This window comes from Solea solea, chromosome 12 (genome assembly GCF_958295425.1).
Source record: "Solea solea chromosome 12, fSolSol10.1, whole genome shotgun sequence".
Taxonomy (NCBI): domain Eukaryota; kingdom Metazoa; phylum Chordata; class Actinopteri; order Pleuronectiformes; family Soleidae; genus Solea; species Solea solea.
The window spans coordinates 15,235,830-15,248,755 of record NC_081145.1 but is presented as its reverse complement, the minus strand read 5'-3'; the positions used below and the strand labels follow the sequence as shown (position 1 = coordinate 15,248,755).

Genomic DNA, 12,926 nt, shown 5'->3' with positions numbered 1-12,926 from the left:
ATTTTAGATTGTATTGATTATTCTCTACAGTAACGTCTGTCCCTCTCACACACACACACACACACACACGCTAGCTCTCTTTCTCTCTTTCCCTGCTGTCCCTCCCTCCCTCTTTCTGCCTCTGTTCTGCCACCTTCTCTACTCGGCGATCAGCATTTGGCTTTTTCCATTTGTGGAAGATTACTGTAACGCTATTGTAAAACAACTTCCTGCCTCTTTTGGCTCTGGTTCTGAAAAAAAAACTGCAAATGCAGAGCTTGTGAGTCGTGGCTTTAACTTTTTTTTTTTTTTTTTTCCCCTCTGCCTTGATCTACAGGAGCTCTCTGAGGAAATAAAAGGAGGAAGGGGATATGTAAAGTGTGTCTGTTACTAAGGAACTATTTTAATTGCATTTCTGCTTTAAAACTGCTGAGAATTAAAGAGGGCAAGAGGGGACCACATGCCTTGCAGACACAATGAGGGGAAAAAAAAGGTGGGGGTTCAACTTTTTCTTACTTTTACTCTGTGAAAACATTCTGTTGGTTTTGGACGGCACTGAGGCTCAGGCTCACGTAGATGTGTCTAACATGGTTGCTACTGCTTCGGGCTGCTTTCATAGCACGGCCACCACCCTGTTCCTCGCCGGTTCTCTTCATAAGCACAGCAGCACAGTGGCTCCACTCTCCGCAGAAACTTTCCTCCTTTCTGAAGTAAAAAATACAGATGTGCGGGGAGTCAAAGACGCCTGTGAGCATTATTTACACGAGCCTGGATTGTTTGCTCTCGCTCTCCCTTTGAATACGATCGACGCAAGCTCCGTTTAGGTGTCTGCACTGGCATGAGCTATAGTATCTAGGAGGAGTGCAGCTGCGCGTCACATCTCGCCATGTGTTTTAGCCAATTGAGAGACCCATGACTTCATTATGGCTGCAATGTATAAAGCTGTCATATGTGTATATATTAAGAGACCTTATTTGGGAATAACTTGAATAATAAAACAGATTATGTTGGACCTCCAAGAATTAAATAGCCGTTTCCTTTCTGCGTTTGTGTTCAGTGTGTGCAGACTGCACTTTGCACGGACTAAAGTTCACTTCAGGATTCAGTTTTAGTTTTGAGTCGCCTGCAAACTGTAACCACTCTGCTGAGGACCAGATTATTTGTGATGTTTTTAAAATCAATTCATTACTATTACAGATTTGAAAAACCTACAAAATAAATGAAATAATGCTGTTTTTGCACCTTAAAATGTTTTACTCACTTACTCAAGAGGCTTACTTTTTTTTTTACAGAATGATCAAATAAATATTAGTATATAATATATAAATGTTTTTTATATATATATATATATATATATATATATATATAATTTTTAGATGAATTTGAATGCTCCTTGATTGTCATAATGAACAGAAGTAAGAGGAGTGCTACAGCTTGTTTCGAGGCAGCTTCATCTGTATGACACACAATCGGTCAATCAGGCCTATTGATAATACAATGTGAAACAAAATGGCAGGCGACGCCATGTCACGGACATCATTTCACTATTCATCTAAAAATGAATACTTGCACTCTAACGTTAAAAAAAACTTTATGTTCTGATTTTGTGATCATGTTTCAAAGGAATATTTATTTTTAAGCTTTGGATCTTAGAAGAAGCAAATTATGAACATTACACATGGAAACAAACACTGATTTAAAAAAAAAAAAGTGCAATTGTACAATTGTGCAGCAATATGAAGTGCTACACACAGGCATCCATGACGCGTGAAATAATAACTAGATTCACAAAAGTGTTAACTGTAAAAGTTTCACACTGATCGAGCCTCACATATCGTATGAGCTGTGGTCTGCTGCAGGCACAAGAACACGATCAATATGCTCTCTTATTTAAAAATAAATACTGTGTACTCTAAGAGGTTTGGGTGAGTGGACAGGTCGAGGTCACGTGGCTGTGTACACCTGCTGTTTTTCCCTATATCGTATAGGAAGCAGTGAGCAGTGAGAGCTGGAGGGATGTGAGTGTGTGTGCAGTGGGCAGGAAGATCCACAGAGACAAGGCAATACTTGTACTGAGTCATTTGCAAAACATCAAGGACGCATCAGGGTGTCTGTGAGGTAATAGAGGGGTGGTTCCGTGCTTGGTCAGCAGCCACTACATCAACAGATATTCTTATGGACTTATTCAAGATAGCCACAGAATGTAACTCTGCACTTCTTTATATACTCAAGGAGCAGGAGCAGGAGTCTATGAGGTGGTCTTGCTTAAGCCCTGCACGTGTCTAAACAACTTCTCTATTACACCCAAGACCTTTGAGGGCACACCCCATCGAGCGGAGAACAAAGGCCATGACCCCTAGGTCAAAAGCGTTACACAGGAGGCCAAGCAGGCCCATTGAGTTTCCCATAGCTGTTTGCTTTAAGAAGGTAAAGATTACTAACACATTAACTAATGCCGATTAGGGGGTTATTCCTCATGGGAGTGAGGTCCCAGGGGAGCACATGCCGTCTTATTAACACAACCCGAACTTTGACCCCAGCAGTAACCTCAGGCAGTCGACTGTGACCACTACTTTCTGCTGTCTGTTTGACACACACACACACACACACACACACACACACACACACAGACAGGCAAGGTGCAGCACAGCTTGAACTGGAAATGCGCTCCTCTTTAAAAAAACAAAGGGTGTACTGACTTGACTGTCGATCAATGATCTGTACATGTTAAAAAAAAGACTCTAATAATATTTACAGTAAATAAAAATTCCTATCCAAACACAATTGATTTGCAAATGTTGTTTTTTACGGTTCCAGCTTTAAAGCATTTTCAAGTTTATAAAATGGGGGCATGGACAATAAGGTTCTGATCACAAAATGGTGGATTCAAGACATGCGCAGCATTGATGTTCCAGATAACTCAGGCGATGATGATGTCCCAAATGATTATATGCTGAAAGGGAAGAAAATAAAGGGGCAGTTTTTTCACCTAATGTCCGTGCCATGCTGTTCCACCATTGCATCAGCTGAGGAGGTCAAAGTAAAATGGGATGATCTTACATAATCCTGCAAACAGCATGCCAATAATAGGCCGAAATATGATAGATATCTTTTATCATCTTTGTAAAATAATGCTCATAATCAGAACAACCTGTGGTTATCTCTCCCAAGACTGAATATGTTATTAATATTAATTACATGGACAGCAAAAGAAAATCCTGCAAGTGTTGATGTAGATATTACAACTGAGCATTTATTAAAAAATACACAACTGAATGCATTTGAAACCAGAACATCTATATTTTTTTCTATTAGTTTATTTTATAAAAACATATAATTTAATTTAATATAAACAAGTATAAGAGAAAAAAAACTAAATAATGAGTTTTGAATAGGAAAATAAACAGATGTGTTTTTAATTTAATTACACACTTTAGTTTCAGTAAAATATATGCATCTTCTTACTTACTGTAAGGTGTAAATGGGAATCATAATATATATATAAAATTTAAAAATTAAAAAGAATTCTAATATACACATAAATATGGACTTAAAGCATAAACACCATCTATTTATTATTATTAAGATAACACATTTACAACTCTTGCAAAAACATGTTTGTTCACTAAGTTCATTCATTTCTGTAATTTGAGGTTTGTGGAAAATTGTACTTTCATGTGAAGTTTATATCGACTTTCCAAAGTTTAATATTACAGATTTACTAAACAAATTATAGATGCATGTGCAAGTATAAAAAGAAAATACTACAAGGCTGACAAAATTAAATGTTTGCAACCATTAGCGTCATTATTTTATAAAGTTTATAAAGTTTCTTATGATGATTAAAAATCTACTAAATGAAGCCGATCCCTAAGGAATAAATGATTACTTTATATATTTTGAAATCTTTTGTGACAGGTTTTTAAAACATTACAAATTGTAAAAAAAAAAATCACTTAAATGCATGTTGTTGCATTTGTTTAGTTTTATTCTTTTGCAGCTTAGATCGACCGACTTTGCCGGAAATGTTTTACGATGTGACCTTTCAATCTACTTCTAATATGAAAGTACAGAGCAGAAGATTCCTTTTACATTTGCTAAATGTCATTTGATCCAGTATCTTTATATGTTCACAAATCAAATGCAAAATCAAGAGAATTCTGGTACGACAATGAAATGATTTTAAAGGCATATTCTAAAAGAAACTAAAGAAAGATTATACTGGATCAATTCTTCATAACACAATAAACAGAAAATCTTTTTTTTTATGGCAAAACTGAACTCACCTTGCCGTTTCTCTTAGGATTTAAAAATAAAGAGGAGACGAAGAGGTAAAAGAAGAGGGGAGACACAGAAAAAGGAACAAGCTCCGGGGAACAAGCGGGAAATTATGGAACTATTTGATATCAGACCTCAGAGTGGACAACCTTTCCAAAGAGGGACGCGCCCTAGCTGTAACTAACAACTGCTTCTGGCAGCACAACAGCCGAACACATTGTCCTGCATCAGGGCAGTTTTAGCATTGAATTGGGAGGGAAAGAAGTCCATATCAAAGTATAGCATATTAAATATTTAAATGTTGTTATAATGCAATAACATGTATGAATGCCTTTTTTTTTTTTTTTTTTTTTTTTTAATATATCTATCTATCTATGGGAACTTTTTTTTTTAAAGACTAACATATATTTTAATCATTTAATTATGATAATAATAATAATACAAAAATAAAATGTTTTAACAAGGTCACTATTTGCTGACTTTTACTGATATAATTCCGAACCAAAATATAATTTTCCTCATAATAATTAAAGTAATGTAACTCTTTACTGGTCATAAACAAGGGGATGTATTATGGCTATGGCTACATTGTGGTGCTAAGGCACTAAATAAACTGAAGTACTGGGACAAACTCTCAGTGACACAAAGAGACAATCGTCCACTCTCCTGTCCACTTGAAGAGCCCTGTCTACCACATACCTGAACTCTTTCTTTTCAGGTCCCCCCCCCACCACCCACCCCCCAAAAGGGCTTATCATACCTCGTTTTAAAAGCCATGGTCATTTTTGTTTCGTATTCTCCCACCACAATGAGCCAGGAGTACAGTGAGCTGGTATTTTTCGGGGCCATGTCAAAACCGACCATTTCTGCACCACAGGGCTGCATGGAGGAGTCCCGTATGTCTGTCCTCAGCATGCATGCTGTTTTATTTTCTTACACACTCTCACTAGATTCCTTGCGCCCCTGAAAACAACAAAACATGCACCTAATGCACTATCCATTTCATAAACTTGTTCTCCCTCTGGTGCCCGCTCTAGCACAGAACCATTCTGTCTGTCTCTCTCTCTGTCTGTCTCTCTCGCTCTCTCTCTCACACACAGCAAAGTTATCACGGTCACATTAAAAAACTTTAACTAAAAACAACACATGAGGCAGAAAATACCGCTAATATTCATCCAATTCCCTCTTCAGCAATGCCTTTCAATGGCATTGATAATTGCTCTAATTTAATGCACAGTACAGAACATATCGGTGGCATCCTTTAACATAGGAAACAGCATTGGTATTGATTTCCATGTGACAAGGACATAAACACTGATTAGATAAATTCCACTTGGGCCCAGTGACTGTATTTGGTCTGCATCGTGTTATTAGCGGGAGGATATTTATCTATGTGGGAGAAAAGTGGCACTTCACAGGACAGCTGAGTAAACAAAGGTTTTATTACTGCACATGGAAAAGGAGCAAAATACAAAAGGGGCAAAAAAACATAATGAGTTGAAGATATGCTCCAAATCTTACAGAAAACAACATATTCCTTTTATTTGTTCCACTGTAAATATGAGCCTTTATGATTAAGAACATAAAAGTTGTTGCCTGCGTTGGAGACGCCGTTGAGTAAACAAATTAGCCCGTGTAGACGCAGAGACTCGAGGACATGTGCACTCAGCAGACGACTTGTTGCTGTAAACCTGAACCTTTGGTGTACACAGGTGCTCGCTGTGCTCGCGTGTGTTTCCTCCTGCTCGGCTGCTTTGTTTTATACAGAAGTAAACGCAGCACATCTATGAGCTCCTGCAGAGATACGAGGGTACTGCATACTAAAGAAAATTGCAATTTAAATTGTGTTTTTTTACTTTTGCCTGGCTAAATTTATTAACATATGTTTTGTCATTATTATTAATTAATAGTATTATAATCTCAGCCATAATCACGTGATGTGACGATACTTACATACGTGCTGAAGTTTAAACAACAATTTCTGTAACCGAGGCTTCGCATGTGTCAATTATATATACCTAATATTATTATTATTTTTACCAGTAGTCACTATGTGAACAACACACAGGATACTGTGTTTGACAGCCTCTGATCCCCTAAACCAGCTTAGTGTGGCCAAGGGTCATGCAGAGGACATGACAGTGGCGGGAGAAGTCAATCTTATGCTTCCGTACTGCCACAGGCCTGCATGTGTGCAGCGACAGCAAGATGAGCTACAGGGCTTTCCAAAATCCACACTCGCTTTGCTGCGAGCAAGTGTGTGTTTCAAAGGAAGCGCTGAGGAAAGCATTTTTCAGGGCAGCACTTGTGCACTTGACAGTGTGCTTTAGCCTGTCCCTGTATCTTTGCTCTGACTCAGAATCCCCTCAACACCAATATCTGTCATGTTTAGCAGCCAGAAGGCATGACGTCCATTTGTTTTACAGTGGAGACGTCCATCTTGTCTAATCGTGACATGGTGTTCATATGTCGGGCGTGTTTTTTGTTGTGACTTCTAAACAGTGCAAATACTCTGCTGAACAGCACAGGGTCGAGGGGTTAAAAGGCAGAAGGCACTGAAATGGGAGGGAGAGAAAAGCATCAGCTCTCCGACTGCTGTCAACTGAGCCTCTGCCTCTGTAATGGAGGGGTGATAACCTGGCACAAAACCAAACACTAATGCCCCATAAATGTCAGAGACTGCAGAAAGGCAGGGAGACAGCAAAAATGAGAGCACATTCATATTTCAGTATGGCAGATGCTATAATGCATTGATGCCTCACAGTGAGTGCACACCAGTACACCAAGAGAGAGAAAAAGAAAAGGCAGATATTAAACAAGGGAAATTAAAAAGATTTTTTTTTTTTTTTTTTTTTTTAAAAGGTGACTGAAGCAGTCCCATGTGATGATTCTCTCTATTCGACAAAGTTCGACCGGATCCTTTCTTACTCCCGTCTTTCACCCTCGCTCACAACCGAAAAACTGGCAGGGTGGGGGTTGTGGATGGGGTTGAGTCTGGTGTTGGGGGTTGGGTTGGACTGCTGGAGAGAGTGATCTTTTTTCCAGTGGGGTGAAAGGCGGATGGTCATGTGTGCAGAGCTCATGACAAAAGGCCCTTTTATGTGCAGCGTATGCAGATAGAGGAGGCTCCTTTGTGCACAGATGGAGATCCCATGCCTGCTCTGCCTGCGGCAGAGAGGGAAGGGAGGGAGGAGCGGAGAGAAGAGTGTTGGTGAGGCGAAGGGAGGGAGGGAGGGAGGGAGGGAAGGAGGGGTGTCTCTGGCACCGAGTGCCATCACTGTGTCTGCTTCGGGAAAGGGGCACAGAAAGGGAGAACCAAGCAACCTGGTCCTTCCCTGTTCATCGGGAGGACGGGGTTTGCTGTGAGTGAGGACAGGGAGACAGGTGACTTACAGATTCTAAAATATTATTTGCAAATCAAGCGCCAGAAGGTTTAGACCAGCAGAACAAAGTATGTAAAAGTTAACCAAAGTTAACTAAGGACTACTGGGTTACTCAATCTCCGAAAAGGTTAAATAAAAGTCAAACGTAAGCACCTCCTAATCACAACTTCACCAGTGGGAGGCAACAAGTGATCAAGTCAAGGTGAAATAACAACAACATCTCATGCCAATAACATGATTAAATGAATTTGCCACTGTTTACTTACATCATACTATTACACTGACGTTTTTAACATCTCCAGATTAAAGCACCAAATGATGTAAGTGTCCACTGCCCCGGTGCCACTTCTCTCCTGAGACATGAGGTGACTCCCACTGACATCCCGTCTGCTGAGAAGACGTCACATCCTTTGAGCGGCCTACTCCCACTGACAAGAACATGTTGACTCTCAAGCCAGGCAGCTCTGCTGCCAGAGTATCGACTCCTTTTCACCAGTGAACAGATGGTTCACACACACACACACACACACACACACACCCTAACTCCCCTTATCCCCTCTTAAATCTAACCTTATTAAAAGCCTTCTTTTAAACATTGACTAAAAATCTGCTTTTTCATAATTAGGGACAGTCCTGAGTTGGACAAGCCAATAAAAAAAGCAAAATTGACTTGTTTTTATTTTGAAAGTTGTCCCCAGAGTTCCTCAAAGACAGAAACACACAATAAAAGCCCAACAAGGCAGACTTCGATGAATTAAAGTGATTATGTGTTTTTCGTCTGAGGACTGTCTTGGTCTTTACTCTGGCCTGCCTGCACTCTGCCTGCACTCTGCCTGCAAAGAGTCCAGGAATGAGAGGCTGGCACTTGTTCCTGTCTCCACTATCTGATCCCCTGTTGCTACCCTAGATGCCAACAAAGGTATTTCTGCCTCTAATACACAGGAAGAAGAAGAGAGATTCTGAGCCTTACTTGACTGAAAAGACTTAGTTAAGCTTATTGCCACAAAGTTAAAAAGTGTTAGGACATTTTCTAAAATGTAACTGCAACCTTTTGTGATTAACCTTTGAAAAGATTGTAATGATTAATAAATGACCTCATCTTCATCTCATAACTTGCAAACATGCAAAAGCAAGAGCATGATGAAGATAAGGAAGGGGATGAGAACTCCGTGGCACGTTTAAATATCTACTCGTCTACGTTGACCTGTAAAATCTTCAAGACTGGAACAAATGCAAATCGCGCTAACTTACTCGCATCAAACATTCCTGAAGGCTTTTCAAATGAGCTCACGCTCACAATGGTGGGGTGCCCAGAGCAGGGTGAATATACAGTCCTGACTCTGAATGGCACAATGTGTGAGAGCTGAAGAGGGAGCTGTGAACTGAAGGCTCAGGACCCTCCAGGTCGCCTGTCTCTGTGCGGTGCTGAGCTTTGGATGCTTCCAGTTTGCAAAGCTGAACACCGCAACTGCCGCTACCACGTCTTATGATTGACTCTACTCTAGACTGTAAAACACTGAAGCTCCGTACACAGTGTCCCAGAGTGCTAACATAACACAAGACACTGCAGCACTGTACAGCATAAAAAAAACTGTTTAATCATATACTCTGGTTCAATTAAAAAAAACTATCCTACTTGAGTGTTAAAGTTCCAGTGTGGAACTTCTGTTGCCCCCCAGAGGAATTCTGAGGAATGACCAAAACACGACCACCACTTCTACATAACGTAGGCCTGTGATTGCACAACACCCATCGCATCAAACTGCATTTCTAGGCATTTTCATCTTTACTCTAGGCTTAATCAGCATAGTTTGAACTCCTTTGGCCTCTAAACATTTGTTTATATTTAAAAGTTACGTACTACAGGTTTAAGTCAACCCCAAGGTACACGACTTCACCCATTCGCTCCAACTCCAATTCTCCCAAGCTAAAACTTCCTAAATCACATTTATTTAGTATTTGCTGATAAATAACTAACACAAAACATGAAGCTTTTTTCTTTTGTTGGTCTGTGGTTACTTAAGAGAAGTCAAACATGTTTACAGTTTAAATGGAACAAATACTGCAATGTGAGACAATGAATAAAATAAAATTGGGGTGGGATACTGGAATAGCGCTAACTGACAACACACTCACAGTAGACCACACTACACCACAGTATAGTATAGTATAGTAGTTTCATATTTTCAACAGAGATAGTTAGTAATAATTGAATATAGTCTGCCATTCATGTTATCCATTGTGTATATTCACCATAAAACCACAGGAAGATGGTCGGGATTGTACCTGTTGATTTAAACAGTGAAGCAATGTCACCATTTAATGTGTGTGTGCTATGAATGTGTATGGATGATGACAAAACGACAACCCTTGAAATCGTGGTCCTGGCGGCGACGCATTGGGAAATGTAGGTGCACCTAATTTTGTGCAGGTGCACAAATAGTGCATGAAAAAGTCAGACTCACCAATGCAACCACTGCCAAAACTGCTGGAGCCCTGTTATTCCTGTAAACCTTCTGTAAACAAAGTCTGTCCATCACTTAAATGACACTTTAACAGCTGTACAGCCTCATCGCTCTGTCCACAACTGATGGCATTACGGTGGAGGTCAGAGCGCTCTGCTTTGTTGATACCATTTCTACTTTCATATTCTTTATTTTCAGCGAGATCGTCAGAGCTGCTCTCTGGATATTGAGAGGCTCTTCTCAGCGTGTGTTGTGATAGGGAGATTCAGACCGTCCTTCTCTCCTGACCCTCTTAACCTTAACCATCCTGTTTAAGTACTTTGCCTCTGCAGTGCCTTTGCTCCAAAGTGGACATTACATGTTACTCTGAATGTCATGCAAGGGACAGCGCAGGCAGCCTGCAGCATCTGGTGGACACCTGCAAGAGTGCAAGTGACTGGAGCGGAAAAGAGAGGTCTTTTTGGTTCCGCTAAGTCACTAAGTATCTGGGCCAGTGTACACAGACCGTCAGTGCCCCGGCCACTTCCATAGCCTTAAGCATGGCATGCGGAGTAGTAAACATGGATGTTCAATCGCTAAATCAAAGGCAGCATAAATTACAATGAATAGTCAGTGGATGCTTATAGACCAACTTCATAATTAACAGCAAAAAAAAACAGTTATGCAAATGGCAATGGCTGGTGCACTTTATTTTCAATCTTCTTAAGTAGTTGGCCTGCAACTTGTTATATTATATTATATATATATTATATTATTAATATTATTATTGTTGTTGTCATCTCTACTAAGTGAATCTCTGCATCATCACTTGATTTAAAAATTGACCCATGTTGAGAGCACAACAACCATTTTAACTTAAAAAAGTACTCACAATGACTGAGTCATGATCGCCGTCCTCATTTCATTCACTGATCTGTTGGGTAAACATAAAAAAAAAAAAAAAAACATTGTCAGTAAAGGTGGACAATGTAGTTAATTAACCCTAAGAATGAAGATTTCAAATGTGTTCCAGAGCTCAGACCTGTATCCTCTGTGTACCGTGAGCTCTTTCATTTAAGAGCTTATCACTACAAGTGAACCTGATCACAAAGGGACAGTCACTGATACCAGAGCAATTACAATGTACATGTCTAATCTCTTACACAGCACTTAGAACCGTTTTAAAGGCCACTAGGGCAAACTGTAGAGTTTGCTTAACTGTTAGGTTGCAGTTTGGTCCATTTTACAGCCACTGGGGCAGAGGCCTGATTGTTAAGACCAGGGAAAGTAATCCCTTGAGTCAGGCCACTAAACCTGCTCTGTCCCTGTAACCATGGCAGCAGACAGGTAGTGTCTGGGTCACAGGACAAACATGGCCAAGTTTTAGCACTGGCTGCCAGTTAAAAAAGGAAAAAAAGGAAAAAGCAGCCTGGCGTGAACGCACACACACACATGCACACCGATCATCCACAACTGCTAACAAGTCTTAATGATGTTGCTTATCTGTGTGTAATCGAATGTTACAAATCTCAACACACACACACACACACACACACACGGTTCAGGCGAAAGTCGACAGTTGACCCGAGACCTGCCATGACCACAGAGTGGTACCAGGTTTCAGTTAATGAAAAGTGCCACTGGATATTCAAGATGCTTAGACGTCAGCAGGTGCTAAATACATGAAGTGGCAGCAGCAGGTGAATGGAAAAAAAAAAAGGTCCAGATTTGTTTTGTTTCAATTAAAATAGTGGTATGCTGGAAACATTGACTTTGATCATCCATATATTTGACAAGATTAAACGATTGAAAAGTCACCAGACTGGACTGTCTATGTCTATGTCTTCGTTCTTTTGTTTATTATGTTCTCATCACTTCATTCCACTATTGCACTTCATTTCAGAGAATGATGCAACTAGATCAAAAACACTGACATTTTGACATAAAAGGTGACAAATATGATATACTGGTGATGTGAATTTGTCCTCCGTACAAAGTACCAAATCAACAGCCTAGACTTAACAGAAAAACCTGATCTCCCGTTGCCCGTTCTCCATTTTACCAGCTCTGCCTCTCTCTTTTCAGTTGCTATGAGACACTCCAGCTGAAGCCAAGGCTTCCACAATTAATTACTTGAGGAACAAAAGCCAAAGCATTGGACAAAGCAGGGCAGACCAACTCAAACCAGCTCCCACTTAACACACACATCACACTTCGGAGTGCTACTGACGTACAAATGCTCAATTCAAGATGCGTCTGTCTGTCTTTGTTTTCTTCATTTCATTTTTACCAGTGGGACAAACGGAGCAAATTATAACCAATCAACAGGTGGGAGAGAATCAGCAAAGGTCTTCTACATAAATATCCTTGTTGTTCGGTTGGTAAATAACAGCAAAGATAACCCAATATGTCTTCTGTGGTGAAGCTCTCACAGTGCAGCCTTTTTTTTATGTATTTGGTGACGACTTAATAGGCTACACTGCGCCATCCGTGCAACATCACCTGTCTCTGGCTTCCCAAAAATTCTGCTTTGCCAAATCATGAACCATCTCTTTTCTCTCCAGCCAATCAGATCGGAATCTCTGGCTGTTCTCATGCAAAGAAAGGAAGGGGAAGGCCAATGAGAAATGTCCCTCCTTCCCCTTGTACCCCACCAGACACACACACACACACACACACACACACGCATGCACGCACATGACAATCACTGTCTGAGAAATGCCAACGGACAAGCAATCAGTCATTGTAATTAGGCTGACTGCCATTCCCGAGCCTTCATAATTCAGGCTGGAGCTGGAGGACATAGGTAGTGAGAGCCCAGCTGCCAGCTGCAACAGCTCAC

At 40.4% G+C, this 12,926-nt stretch overlaps 1 long non-coding RNA gene across 2 annotated transcripts in view; it reads right to left on the bottom strand.

Moving 5' to 3' along the window:
* LOC131469465 (uncharacterized) overlaps positions 1-12,926 on the bottom strand; it is a 32,576-nt gene that overhangs the window by 16,697 nt on the left and 2,953 nt on the right. For both annotated transcript variants that reach the window (XR_009241805.1, XR_009241806.1), the window contains exon 2: positions 10,977-11,018. This is a non-coding gene — a long non-coding RNA (uncharacterized LOC131469465). The remainder of the gene's footprint in view (positions 1-10,976; positions 11,019-12,926) is intronic.